Source organism: Amblyomma mixtum, chromosome 9 (genome assembly GCF_055824585.1).
Source record: "Amblyomma mixtum isolate Tamu chromosome 9, ASM5582458v1, whole genome shotgun sequence".
NCBI classification, from domain to species: domain Eukaryota; kingdom Metazoa; phylum Arthropoda; class Arachnida; order Ixodida; family Ixodidae; genus Amblyomma; species Amblyomma mixtum.
In genome coordinates, this window is record NC_143020.1 from 59280720 (window position 1) to 59296451 (window position 15732).

Here is a 15732-nt window from a genome sequence, read left to right on the forward strand (position 1 = left end):
AAGTCCTGTCACCACGCTGTGCTCGCTGGATTCTTGTCACAGGTCTCAAGACTGGAAAAGGCAGGCTTCCCTGATTCCCTCATTCTTGCTGTGACGCAGTCCTTGGTCAAAAAATTGAAGGGCAGCAAGCGGAGCAATGCGAAAGACCCAACGAAGTGTTCAAGGCCGGAGGTGGTACCATACGTGCACAGAACTTCCCACAACATCAAGAAGGTAGCCAAGAAGTACGGAGTAGAAGTGGTTTTTTCTGCTCCGCGAAAGTTGTCCGGTCTATGTGCACGGATAAGAAGAAAAGAAAAACGGCAAGAGTGTGGCGTAAAACACCGTAAGCCCCACGTAACCTGCAAGAAAGGAGTTGTGTATGAGTTCCCGCTCACTTGCGGGAAGGTTTACGTTGGGCAAACTGGACGTTGCCTCCACCAGCGCCTTCTGGAGCACAATAACTCATTAAAGAAGACAGGCTCCCATCTCCCGGAACATTTCCAAGAATGCACTAAGAAGACTAAAGTCGCCTGTTTTCCCCGCTTATCGGACTGTAAAGTATTGTTGAGAAGCCGCGATCAGATTGAACGGGAACTGGTGGAAGCCTATTACATTAGAAAAAAAGGAGATAACTGCATCAGTGATTCATCTGTGATACTTCGCCGATCTGAAATGGTTTTCTTAGATAGATTTCTGTAATCGCCTGCCTTCGGAATTCTTTTGGTGTTCTCTGGAACCCACGTACTTGTGACTCGCATAGCGGCGCTTGGGTAAAGCGAAGGTATGTTAACGGTCTACGTCGAATAAAGCCTGTTGATAGTAAGCGCTCGTCCCTGTCTACTTCTATGTCCGTGTCTTTTATTGCGCCCCTGTCTCCTCCTGAAAAGTTATGAACCAACACGCCCAAATACAAGTACTTCTTTCACAGCACCTATCCTCTGCCTCAAAATTAGAGATTTTACATCGCACCTGAGTGGATGCACCAACTTTAGCCGGGAGGAGTTGTTCGAGATGTACCTTCCTCTTTTTTTTCTTTAAACACAAACGCTATTAACTTTTAAATTTGACGCGTTTTAATCCTAAACATGAATCTTTACGTCATTTCTCTGTTTTGGAGCCACTGATATTGTAATCAGTTTCTGATAACGTATAGCGCAGATTAATTCACATTACTTTGCTATCTCTAAAGCATTAGAGCTTAAAGAGAGTAACTGTGCCTGTATCGGCACTGAATGAATTCTGAAACATTCTATCAGACATGTTCTATTGTTTCTACGGATGCACCACATACGGCCCATATCTGATTTTCTTGGTTAAATTTTTATATATTGCTTTGCGTTCAAAGATACTGCGATCTCGCTCCAAAGAATATATCGATACCTCTTGAATAATCACAGAACGAAACTTTGCCTTGCGACTGTATGCTTATGAGTATGCGCATCGTTGGAAAGCACGAAAAAATATAAATGAAAAAAATAATTCTTTCGCCTTGACAGCACGCTAGTTGTCTTGAGGGCCCTCCCAATTTTTTGCTGCTGCTAAACAAGCTGTCACGTACGGCGTGCTTCAGACACATTCCAGATGAAGCGCCCCGGCTTGGCTCAGAGCAGTCTTAAAGCAGAGCATTATCTCCGAGTGAAGACCATTGTCGTTCCACTCTGGAATCCTACAGCCTGCTGAAACCTGCTATAGTGTCTTCGGTGACGAGCTCCTATCCTTTACGCTGCGATTCAACAGTTCTGACATTTCCTAGAAGGTTACCAGTTAGGCATGATGGCACATCACAAATTGTTGAAAACATTTACCAAAGAAAATTGTCGAAATACGTGCCTCGCGAACTCCGACACATCACCTACACCTCTGAAAACATTATAAACCTTCGCCACGTGTAGCGTGTAGGCAACTAAAAGCTATCGATGTTTTTACACGTCATTGCCTAAGCGAAGACAAAAGTATATCATTGGGGACTGTAATTTGAGCAAACAATGAAAATAGAAGCTTAAATTAAAATGGAAGTTTAAAAACAGTAAACGCTCTGACGCGAGTGGGGACATAGCTAGATAACATCAATGCATAAGCGGATAAGAATACCTGTTTACCGACTCCACTGCTTCTTGTAATGCTAAGCATTTCAAAAGTAGGGAGTAGGCATCAGGTGCACAAGTTTAAAAAAGGGAAAGTAGAAAAAAAATGCGGTGCGCCAACATCGGGATGACTGTAAGAAACACAAAAATTTATATGCCCTAAAATGGTGGACTTGGTTCCTGGCGCCATTAAGGTAGGCGAGGAAACTGGATTGTCATAAAGGTAAGGAGATAACACATCACATGCCAATCATTGTTCATTGAAGAAATCACGCGTGTACTTGCTCAGTGATAATCTTATATTTGTATAACTTTCAACTTATCTGTTAGTCATTCTGTTTTTCATTTCTGTGTGCCCCACCCCTTATGTAATACCCTCTAACGAGGGTCTTTAAGGTATTAAAGTGAAGTGAAGTGAAGTTATTAGAAAGCAGCGAAACTGCCTCTATGCTTTATAAGACCTGAGAAGAACAGCATAATAAGCCCTAACCACTGCACCTATGTTTCGTTCAGTCTTCTTGTTGTCTAGAGCATATGCGTTGAGAATTTCTGAGCACCATGCTGCAGGAAGATAAGAATTTTAATTGATAAATAACGTGCAATGTGTTGTTGTTGATGATTACCACAGTATGAACGAACTACTGTTCAACAAGAGCTGTTTTGCTTCTACCGCAGTAAATTTATTTCTGTATTTCGCAACAGCAATTTCTGATTATTTGGAGGTTCGAGCAAGTTAAGGTAGAAAATCAGTTTAACACAGTGAGACTTCAGTTCTAGGGTTTAAAGCAACGTTAACTCAACAACAAAGCTCAGTGACAATGCTAATCAGCCAAACTCAAGATATATGTACTGCTGCGGGATGAAGTGCTATCCCGAAATACCTATCTGGTTAAAGAGATGCAAACATGTAATAAGATAATAAGTATCAAACAAAAGAAGAGCACCAGATTGCATGGCGTAAAATGTCTAAGTATGAAACAAAAATTTGAATGCTTGTTGCGAAGAACATATTAGAGGTACATTGCTCATTGCACATTGCACAAGTTCTTGAACTTCCCGAAAACTATGAAATGTAAAACTTTGTGTGCTGCAAATAATTTCTACAGCGGGAGAGCAAAGTTGCCAAACTCTACATTTTGATTTCTGCTGTTTGTTCATTGGAAAAGGTAAGAAGGAAGGATGGCTTGATTCGGCTCACCCCGTCGCCCTCCCGCCCGCCCCCTTTTTCTTAGATATGCGTGCCTGCCCCTGGCGTAATAACAAAAGACTTAAGCCAGACTAAATCTAAGCTTTCGCAAACTACTCCCCTGCCTTTACGATAACTCCAACCCGCTGCGAGGAAACACTTTAGGACACTCACTGTTCGGTGCGGCCGGAAACGGAGTTCTCGCTTTCATAAAACACGGAAATCCAGGGCATGTTCAAAAGTATAAAAAAACAGCATGGCCTGAAACTACCACAAAAGCTGCATAGCCGGTATAACCGCCCTGTCTAACTTCGAGTGCATTTATTACGTTTCTAGAGCAGTGGTTCCGCGTTCAGGAGCACTAGCGGCTGCTTCATTGTTTCACAAATAGAGTGTCTGAAGCCCTGCAGTTCGCATGCAGGGCCGTTTCTAGAAGAGTTTGCACGAGAGAGATGATTAACAAGTGCTGCTGAGCGTTGCTGGCTGGAGGCCATTTAGCAGCTGCTTTATTGGTTCAGAAACTTTTAAAACTACGGCGCAAGCACGCAACGGGGCGTTTTCATCCGCATGTGTACTATAGCAGCAGCGCATCCAATTAGCTCTTCTGATTTCCGTGAAATGCGGTGTGTTTCAGCCTTTCTCGCGAACGTGACTGTGGTTAACTCCAGTGCCGGTAATGGTTCACGGCAAAATCTGCTCATTTTCTTACTCAGTATCTCGGTGGCAACACACATTGTAGGAAAAGTCGAAAATTCTATGGCCGGTTTTCATTTCGTTCGAAGCGCAGAATCGATATAGGGGACTATAACTTGAATTTCTTCAAAGAATGTGCATAAGGAGATCTAGAGCACCGTATTAGACTAGTATGAAACTTTAGAGAGCGAGAGAAAAGACATCCGGAATTCTGAAGTGAGAATGTTTTGCGCCTCAGTGTATTTAATGATACAGGCTTTCATTGTTTCTTATTGCCATTTGCTTCGTTCACTTGGCGCAAACCCACAAACATCGCAAAACCACAAAGACCGGTTTCACTTGGCACAAACCAACAAACATCACAAAGCGCTGGCCGCGGTTTACCCATCGAAAACCTTGTTTTCGCACTAAAATTTGCAATGGTACAGATATCCCAGCATTCAATGGCTCCTGTTGAAACCATCAGTGCGTTCCATAACCTAACAGACTGATAGATTATTACCATTCAGAAATGTGTTTTTTTTTCATAATAGGCATACTCGGTTGTGGTAATGAAGGATATCATCACTGCCTCTCGATTTCGGCTCTTTTCCTTCTGAAATTATTAGCGCTTATCTGAAAGAGCAGTCATTCATGGTTTATATCTGCATTAAACACCTTGCAGCCAGCGACATATGCAACTAAAGCTCTGATGATCTCCGATTCGGCCAACAAAATGAGCATTTTATGTTCCTAAGACTTGTTTAAATCACTACTTCACTCATGCAGGGCAAGGCAAGGCAAGGCAACCATGAAACTTTCCGACACGTGTCATCAGCCAGCAGGCTGTATCACTTCGCTTTGACGGTAAGGTAAATTCCTGATGTGAGCCAGTAATTTTTTATAACTCCATGCGCGAACATGCTTGAACAAAAACTAGCCCAGGCCATACTCACAGAAGCGTCACACACACGCCGTAACCATTACGCAAAGCGTTACTGCAACAGTTATGAGTACGAGTGGTCGGAACACAATGCTGGGAATTAAACAAACTGGTCCTGAAAAAGCGGACGAGAGAACATCGAGTGGCTCGGTCCCGTCGGGTAGCGCAAAATGAACGCGTAATTTTAGGATGCATGGTGTACACATTGTCTTTACCGGCTCCAGGCTCGAAGTGTATTAATAATTCACGCGGAACCAGTTTACATTGTGGCCGTGCCTTAAAGGGTTACAGATAACATTTTTTATTCTTTAAAAGAGATTTACGGGCCTAGTAACCGTAAAAATGAACTCAGAACACAAGTGCGCAGAGTGAATAATGAATTACAAATGGTTTGGGCAGGCTGTTCGCCTTGGTTCACTCCAGCACTGAAGTGAGCCCTGACGTCATGGTTAACCATCCAAAAGGACTACCACATTACTTATGACGTCGGTGTCGCCGACAAGCACCGGTTGTTCTCTGAAGAAGCACTTGGTTCGATGACGTCTGAATATTTATGGAAAATACACTATGACATTACCGGTATAAACTACGAATGACTCCTCGGACAACCTTCCAAATTAGGATGATTATATTGCACTCCAACGCCTGGGAATGAAACCTGATAGAAGGAAGATCCTTATGTCCCTGAAACAATTCATATAATTTGTTTGTGCTCGAAATTTGGTGTCGTACCCCCTCAACATATATCACCAAGCTCCGGAAAAAACTAAAAAACAGGATCACCATAAAAATACCCGCAAACAACGAGTCCATTGGCAGTACGAGGATGATGCCCGTGCCCGTGTCTTCGTCGTACAAAAACACGTTCGCTGAGCTTACACAACTGCCGTGTCTACTCTAGGAGCTGAAATTAACGGCTGTAACAATAAACAAGTAGAAATGACGCCGAATCCCTTAACCGCTAAAAAAAAACTAAAAAACGTGAGGAAATCACTTTCCCGGAATTCGCCTAACCAGTTTTCCTTGTACACGCACAGGGATTGGCAGCGGTATTCGCTTAGAGGTGTACGCCTATGTGCTTTCTCTGCCGGTGTTATTCTGATTAGGCTAGTTTCGAAAAATTAATACTACAGCTTGCTGCTCGGCTCCACGGTGTGTTTAGCAATGCTGTCGGAACTACAGGGTAGAGCATTGTTGAAATGTTTTATTTGATTTTTAGGTTAGATACCATCAAGAGCAGGGTAGTTAGAAATATCTTTTAGGTGAAATCTTTTGTTTAGAAAATAAACGTCTCAATTAAATGTTTCTTTCAACCGGCTATATACAACTTAAATTTTGCTACCCTTGACAACCCAAAACGAGTACTTATGATGGCTTTGCATTTGTTCTAACAAGAGTTGTAGTCGAGATAGTTCGTCATGGTGTGTAGAAGACACGGGAAAATTGCACTAAAAAACACGACATCGTGTTTTTCGCGCAACGTTTCCATGGTTGCACTTCATGAGTTTTCTACTGGCGGAAAAAAAACTTTACGGGAAGAATCATTCTAAGAAAAGTAAGACTAAACCTCCCGACATGTCTCGGCGCACAGACCATAAAAATTATTATTCTGAGGCCTGCAGGGAGCACATTACGTAAGCAGGAATGTATAAGTTTGCGGAAAGCAAATGTGTTCTTATTTCCACTCTCATTGTCCACTGAAAGCACTCTTTGAAGCTGTCAACCATGAATGCAGCTTCTTCAAGAGTAAGGCATGAGTGACATAGCAAATGAGTATCGTCTAAAGTTGACTCTTCACGCTGTTAATGTTTGCGATTGTCGAATGTAAATAACGTGACCATTCATATATCAAGAAATTTGAGTTCTAGTGAGCAGTGTTTTAGGCTGAGATTACACTGCGATTCCTAACCAATATCACCCTCCTTGTGTGCTTCCTGGTCTTCGTCGCTATTTAAAGCCATTATTTAAGTCCGCTCCCGCTCTATCGTTGCTCATTATTTGGCTGTGCCTAGCCGGAGTGAGGTCTGTGCATCTTTCTGCCACTCACGAAGGGGGAAAATGAAATTGTAGAATAGCATCACGACCATACGCGGCCCGTAATCGTGATTCATTGTGTACAGGTGTTCGGAGGAGAAGGATATTTAGTAGGAGCTTTTGAAGCGCACAGAGGGGCCGAGATAGATGTGAACGACATAAGCGTTTTTCAAAGAAGCGCCTGGTTACGTGCGATTGTTACTTTTACCTGTTAAGGCGCTATGAGTAATAACAATGATAACAATTCTAGCGGCGCAAAGCGATTTGCGCTGCTCTAGTTCTCTTTCAAACTTTTGAAAGAAATCTGATGAACTTTGTATTATAATCACTGGCCTCGGTCATAAGTGGAGTCAGTTGATATTATTTTATTGTAGGCTAGAGGCATTGTCCCAGCCCAGTCAAAAGAGTAAAGCAGAGGATCAAAGCAATGCTGTCCCTCCTGGCCGCCTGAGGCTTAATTTAATGCACAGCTGTGAAATCTTTCCTAGAGAGAGGATTGCATTCAAGGAGGAAGCTGTCAGTGAGCTACTCCAATAGTTTTGCGGCTGGAAACTGAGAAACAATTATATACGGAACACTTGGAATATGTTCCATATAGAATATGGAACAGCGTTGAGTTCCATACTCTTTATAGCATCTCTTTTATGTAATGCTATTATAGAATAATGACCCCGCCTGCTCTAGTTCACTTCAATGTACCGCAAGAAACTTTAAGGAACGGAAGCCGCTCTGTAGTGGCGAAGTGCTTAATCAGTCCAGCCAATAAAGTAGCGTGCTTCTTATAGTAAAATTGTGTACAGCAAATTGATTGCCATTGTTTTAAGTTGGGTGAAATACAGCGGGGTCTAGAGCACAGTATCGGCCTGTTACCGCGTGCTGTTGAAAGCAATGAGGAAACGTTTAGAAAAGACTATGGTCGGTATATGTCACTGTTAGGCACTTCATCCCGAGTGAGCCTCAAAATACGGGTGAGTAAACGACGAGTATTCGACTGGTATAAAATGGACACTAGGCCGAAAGAGAAGGCTGAAAAAAATCATATTTTTAAGTGTTTGTACGCATTGTATTTCTGCCGATTCATTAGAGATATTTATTCCAGCGTCCGTCGTTTCTCACAATCTCAAGGCAAAACAATTGCCTCCACATAGGGTAGCTTATGGAGACACATTGGCATACTTTTTCACATTTTATAAAACAATGTAGTAAAAAGAAAGCAGCCAGCGTAAGAAACGAGTATAATGATGCATGTCAGATAAGTAATCAACCGACTTACAGTGCGAAGTTGCTGAGTAAGCATTTCGAGACCTGTGCTCATTCCAGAAAACTGGGGACCTCGTCTTGAAAGGTCGTCTTCCACTTTTTTTGAAGCTGCTCCGAAGAGAAAAATCCACGAACGTTTGCTCTAAGGAACAGAAACAAAGAGGGAGCAGTAATTGACGAAAGAAAAGAAGATGTAACAAATAAAAGAGCAAGGAAATTTGTCACAACAAGAAGGGTAAAAAGTGCTACCACGAAGGCGTCGCGTTTTTCTCGAAAAGTTTGTTCCTTTGACACAGAACCTTGAGATTAAGGCACTGATTACTCTTTCTCCTTTTGAGCTTGGCGCATGATAGGCTTAGATGCTTATCCGTCACTAAACTCAACACAATTCTTTCTCTTTTCAACATGAGTTGATTTCTTTTTAGATGTATCGGGGCTCCGTCGAATTGTATCCGCCTAGAAAACCAGTTAAGCTCAACAGGAAAAGGTGTTTATCTTTTAGGTCAAATAATTCTCAGCGTTTGAACAATTTCACTTCACGATGAAAGCTGAAAGTATTCAGTACTTTTCTTCCCTGAGAAACACTTTAATGCCTTAGGTTACCTGCACTCACTTGGCTACGTCCCTCTTATGACCTTTTGTTTTAGGGTCTTGACTGCCTTCTTGATGCCTACGTGCTTCAATTCTGCTGCGGCACTTTTCATCCCTTGAAACCCATTAAAAAGCGTAGTCTGTTTGCTCAAGTCACTTTTTTGGCAATCTTATGACAGAAAGTAAAGCAACTTCTTGCGGAACAATGGTCAACGGTCGGAAAACCGAGTCATCGGTTAGGTCATTAATTGTTACTCAAACCTTTCATTTTGGAATTCACTGTTTCTGGCGCCAGCTGCTTTTTTTCTCATCTGAAATAATACGCTGCTCTGTTTTAAATATCGAATAAGCCATTTTCTATCAGGACATTTTATTGTAGAAAAATACTACCAGGGGCTTGCTCGCCGTAATTTGTTCTCTTTCAGCCTGATACCATATCCTCATTGGTATTAAAATACAGTTTAACCCATAAAACTGTTTCATAAATTGTCCTTCGATATTTAAAGAGCATGAATGCCGATGGCAATATGTTTATTTATTGTTTTTCATATTTTATTTTGCGATATTGAGAGAAAACTTTTATTATAAGGCGGAGTTACCAGGACCGCATATTGCACGCGATTATATTATCAGTTTTTCTTATTTACTTTGCAAAGACTGGGCTGTATTGATCGCCGCCATCATTAGACTTTTCATTTTTGGCTCGCGCCACAGAACGACTTTTCTTGTTTAGCCTTCCTAGACGCGTCTGACTGATCCCAATGCTTGAAACTCATTCAAGCCAGTGATTACACCGCAGCATTCAGCCATGCGCTGCCACTTGGCTGAATAGAAAAGCTGCAAAACTTCCTCAGAACATTCATAGTTCAGATTAGTACCGGTCTAGCGGCACGGGCCCAGAACCACCGAGTGTCTGGGCAGTGGCTCAACCAAATAAGCTAACCAGGACGGCCAGCAGATAGAAGGGTTAAATTTAACCTATCAGCATTCGAAGCGCGAAAATCTTTGTCAACTTACTCTCTACAAGCAACTTCACGAATAGAAAACAGGAACATTTATCTTTGAACTAAGAAGGCTTTGAGAAAGTTGCTGGCTTTGTACTTTGGTCCAAAAGTGCACTCAGGTAATACTATTAATTGCTCCTGCTTTGCCTCTGAGGTTTCATGTAAAACATTGAATTAATTATTCTTATGATCGACAGCAACAATTTAGAGTGTTGTCACAGCTCCTGTGAGTAATGTTACCATAGACAGCGGTCGATGGCCAACACCATTCCGTCTCCCGACGACCGCCCACTAGACTGATGACTTTGCGAAGACTCTTTCGCCCGAATAAACAGTCACTGATCGAAGCCTTCTTGCTTGTGGTTTCGCACGGTGCACACCAATGTGACAGTTCTTATGCTTTGTAGGTGGTAAGATAGGACTTGTTGCTCATTCTAAAATATAACAATGAAAACCCATGCCCATGATAATAATTACACAACTACTTAAACGGAACGCTCGGAATGTTAAAGCCTGCCTATGGTCCGCCAAGTTCAAGTAAAGCCAAACACTCTTGAAAGAATGTGTAAGGTATAGAAAAATCCGGAAATCTAATGGTTTTGTTGTACGCATGTAAAGCGAAATTTCCTCCGTTGCCTCACAGGCGGCGTTCTACGATAATCAATGGCGGCTAAATCAATGTCTCTAAAGGAAATAGATTCCAATGACAAACTACACATACGAACCGGGACTATGCAAAACCGTGGCTCTTAAAAGGATTGAATGAAAAAGGCCACTGAGCTCAATACTTTAGCCTGCTGCTCTATGTGCCACCATTTCTATTTGGCAATGATGGCTCAAGTTAAGGTAGAACGACTGACAAGAAGTAATGAAGAACGGTGCACAAAAGATGGACGCCCATCCGCGCCCTTCTTCGTAGGTTTCTGTCTGTCGCGGTACACTTCCTTTGACAAATGCCGGTCGCTGTACTCTCAAAAGGAAAATAGGTTCCAGTTGTCTAAGCCGCAAATAGGCTGTTTTTTTCGAAACTTTTCTGGGTGACCGCAGGCCATTTTAATATTCTCAGTAATAAAATCAATGCACGGTCAGGCTATCCTAGTCGCAAAATGACAACTTCTCATTAGACACGGCTGCAGCTGTCGCAGATCCTCTGACCTCTCATGCATATTCAGGAAGCTTCGCTGTGCTGTGCAACTTCGGCTTGAAGGCTTCGTGACTGGAGGGAAATTGGGCGGCAAATTTTAATGGCTAGAAAATACGGCATAAGTGTCAAAACTTCGCGGCACCGTGAACATTTGTGGTTTATTTTAAAAATTTTATTGAAAACATGAGGCGATTTATTCAAATGAGCCCGTATTCAGGTCACTTTGGCTTTCACATGTCGCTTGAAATGAGACTGGAAACGAATTTGCCTTTTTCGCGTGCCTCGCTCGCTCTAAATATTTACTCGTTTTTAAACCTGTTCGGGATGACGCATATACAAAAGACGATCCGTGCCTTTGATAATTGCTTCCTCCTCTTAGCTTTTTTTGTGCAGCTAAATTTGATCCCTCCGATGACGACGCGCTGACTTTGCCAAATCGTCTCTTTCCGTAGAATTAGTGTGCTGGTTGCTCGCTGTAGTTTTGACACCTTTATTTGTCACTCTACCGGGCTTGGCTGAGCAGGAAGAGAGTAAAATAGTTTAACTATTTTGCCAGCTGTCGCCTGAAGAAATGGCATAAGCGGAGCAATATACCAGGTGTTCCAGCTAAACGTTATCAGGTTTTAAAAAAGAATACAGTATCCTAGCCCCACTGAAACCAACCTAGCGTTGTTCAGAGTAGCGCGGGCTAGTTTGCAGTATTTTGTTGCTTGGTCAAAGTTAATTGGTTAAGTCTAATTAGCTCATTTTTTAATTCATGATTTGAGGAACAAAGGGTCACTAGGAAAGTTGTAGATCGTCTCAAAAAACCGCTAGAGGTGCTGTTTTCAATAAGGTACGCTATACCTAGCTTCTTTTAATTCCGTTAAAAGAAAGCTGTCATGTGACAAGCAGCTGGCTCACATCTCCGCCGAAATGCGGACGCAAAGGCTCATCGGGAGAGCACTTGACGAAAAACTGAATTTTGTTTCTGAGACTCACCTTGGGGGGTTAAGTGGTACCGTTGTTAGGTGGAAGCTTTTTCTTATGGCCCGAGTTATGGTTTAAAGCCAGTTAAAAAGCGACTTTGCGCAAACGGTATATTGGTGCCAACATTTCAGTCAGTTGTTTTTTTCAGTCAGCAATGGAAGAGCTACAACTTTTCCATTGAAACTTTATTCCTGAAGTGAGTAAGTATACGGTTGGCTATTTAGCTTGAAATAATTATCCTTGAAGAATGAAAAAAATACTGCAAACTAGGTCACGCGACACTACACAACCCTCAGTTGGTTCCACGCCGATAGGGCATTCCGTGCTTTTTAAAAGCTTCGTTACGTTTAGCTGGGACACCTGAGCACAATGTCTGCGCTTCAGTCCTGAGGAATGCTACCTTCCGGTCGATACACACACACACACACACACACACACACACACACACACACACACACACACACACACACACACACACACACACACACACACACACACACACACACACACACACACACACACACACACACACACACACACACACACACACACACACACACACACACACACACACACACACACACACACACACACACACACACACACACACACACACACACACACACACACACACACGCGCACGTACGCACGCACGCACGTACGTACGCACGCACGCACACACACACACACACATCCACACACGCACGCACGCATGCACATGCACGCACGCATACATTACTGCCAGCGTGATGGATACATATATCTCTTAAAAAATGAAAACTTTAGAGGTACAAAAACTGTGTGGGAGGATGGGGTAGAACAGAACGAAAATTTTCAAATAATCACCTCGTTTTAATTATTCAATGGCATCAACACTAAATATAAAAGAAATATTTTGTACCGGACGGGAATCCAGCTCAGTACATATGGAACAAGCTGAAGCGCAATACAGCTATATTTCATGATAATAAAAAGCTCTCAATGGGGCATTTTTCTCGAATACCTAGGGTAAAACGCGAGAGCGCACTGGAAAAAATCAGAGTTCTTTCAAAATCAGAATATCACGCAGCCCAGCACGGAATGCATGCGAATTTACTTCGATCGATACCAACGTAATATCTCTGAGCCCAACGACACGGTCAAAGAGTGGATCCAGACAGAACCTGGCCTTGTTTTGTCCAGTGACCTAATATAGGCTACGCATTTCTGCAGCCATTTGCTGCCTTGCGTGATTGCCGTCCTAAAACGTTCACCGGTCCGAGCAGTAGTAGTCTTTCCCGAAAGTGGCGCCGTGGGAGCGTGGTCCTGGCGACCGTGGACCGCTTCGCCTTTCTTGCTGCAACTCCTGCCGCTGTATTTTACAAGCGCACTGAGGGTCTTTTATGCCCTCGCCGTCCTCTGGTTCGTGACATTGTCGTCCTGCCTAACGTCTGCAGAAATCGCCCGAGATTCTGTAATGTTGCTGCCGCTATCAAACCTCGTGGGTCGTTTTTTGTACAAACGGCTAGTGTTGGCGTTGGGAGCTTATCCCTTGGTTCCTTCTGCATTCCGAGAGCAGGGTGAAACACAATTTCCTTTGGGAAAGTGATATGTGCTTAAAGAGTAACTCAACGCAGAAGTGCTCACAGTATATAAGTGCGCCAGATGCTTTCTAAAGCCGAGGAATATGTTTTTCCTTCGTGTATTTTCTTTTCGCAGTAGGGTTTCAAGAGAGAGGCAGCGTCTGCAATGCTTGCTTGTCTGTAGGTTCGCATGTATGATCCGTTTGAAAGCATCAGTAATATTATTTTTTTATTTATTTTGGCCATAAATAAGGTGCACAAACTGGCTCCTAGTATCACAGAACGCGCGACACTTCTAAATGGCCCGTGCGAGGTTTTTCCGATTACTCACTGAATGTCTCCGTGCCAATATTTGAGCGAGATTTCACTCAACCGAACTTCAGAAAGGGTAAACTGATTAACCAACTGAAATTTCCAGAACGGGGCTTCACTTTAGAAATCATTTATCAATTAACTCGTTAGCATCAGTGTACACCTCCGATTAATTATTGTAATAACTTGTTTTAAAAGCGTATTATTTACGCGCACTCATTCGCTCAGTAAAGAAAAGTTAAAATATTCATAAATTGCTAATTTTAGAAGTTCAAAGCCAACAAAATGACTTCAAAGGAGGCAGCACAGTACCAAAAGAGGACAGCTCAGAACTCACGAAGAATTATGAAACTCTAGCGCAACATGAGCCTTAACATGAGCTTTTGTGATAAAATTAAATAAGATACAAAGTGACGTACGCATGTAGTCTTTAGTAAGGTGAAAATTTCTTTTTCGGCGTTTTATATGATTATTGGAAGAAGCTTCTAGCGATCAATGATGCGCGCACCAGTTGCAGGAGGCAAAAATTCAATTTTTTGCGTAGCTCGCAGAATCCGAACGCATTTTCTTTCTTAGCTTTCTGTACTTTTTCTTTCCTTTACTATGCTTTTACAGTCGTGTAGACCATCACTAACGACCTGGTTTCCAGCGTTATGGACCGCAGGAACGTTTGAGTGCAATGGGACCGTGCGGACGCCCGAAAGCCTGCGTGCTTAAAACTCCGCAGTTCGTCAGTAGTTTTTAACACCCCATTGACCCCAGACACACACCAAATCGGCAAAACAACACCACGTGACACACCTTACACACGAACAGATTGAAGACCCCGACGCCCTCCCTTAGACACAGTTGAAAGCATATACAGCTCTCCGCGTGCCCGCTACCTCTATCCACCTGCACAGGACCAGCCAATCTCCCACTTGATACAGACATCGCGGAGAGGAAAGTCAGAGCGACCTTCATTGTTCTCCGAACCAACTACACACCTGGTGTGGTGCAGGCCAGATATCAAACTCCACGCTCTGTATTCTGGATGACCAATCGATCACGCAGACTACGCAATATTTCAACCATTGCTGAAGGGAGGCTATCCTCCCTCAGTCCTGGCGCCACACGAAGGTAATATTCATACCCAAACCCGCCGACGTGGTAGCTCAGTGGTTATGTCACTCGGCTGCTGACGCGAAAGGCGCAGGTTCGATGCTGGCCGCGGTGGTCGCATTTCGGTGGAGGCGAAATTCTAGAGGCACGTGTACTCTCCTATGTCAGTGCACGTTAAAGAATCCCAGGTGGTCGAAATTTCCGCAGCCCTTCACTACGGCGTTCCTGATAGCCTTAGTCGCTTTGGGACGTTAAGCACCGTCAACCACAAACCCAACAACCCCGGACCCCCGGAACCCCAAACAAGGACGAGTTTTTCGTTAACTACAAAGTTTATGTGGAAGGTGTGCGGCTCTCCTTTGTAGCCGTATCGCTGCGCTGGGTTTAACGTCAGTGAGTAATCACTCCCTTATCGCCAGGGCGATTCCTTTAAACATTTAACCAACACTGTTCCCACGTCGAGCTCCTGATCAATTCACCCTCGCCCTACCTTCAGTTGCCGGCACGGTTATCTCAGTTGGTAGAGCGACTGCTCCGGTGAAGCGGGGGTGTTGGGTTATAACCTCGGACCAGCACTAATTTTTCTCTAACTACGAAGTTTCTGAGAAAGTATCGTTTAACTACGGCAGAGACCACAGAGAAGAATAGGTGTGTGGTTGAGCTTTGAGCAAACGCTTATTTTTAATAAAAATGAGCTTCGTTTGCACACTTTTTCTTGCCAAGAGCCCCATTTCCACGAAACTATAAAACAACCTCGATAGAATATTGCACTCCCATTAATGTACTGAAAGCACTCTGATGTAAGTGGCACATGTGACGAGTTGATGCCTATTTCCCCGGAATACCTTCCATAGACAACTTCCGCTCTGAAATTTCGTTTGCGAAACA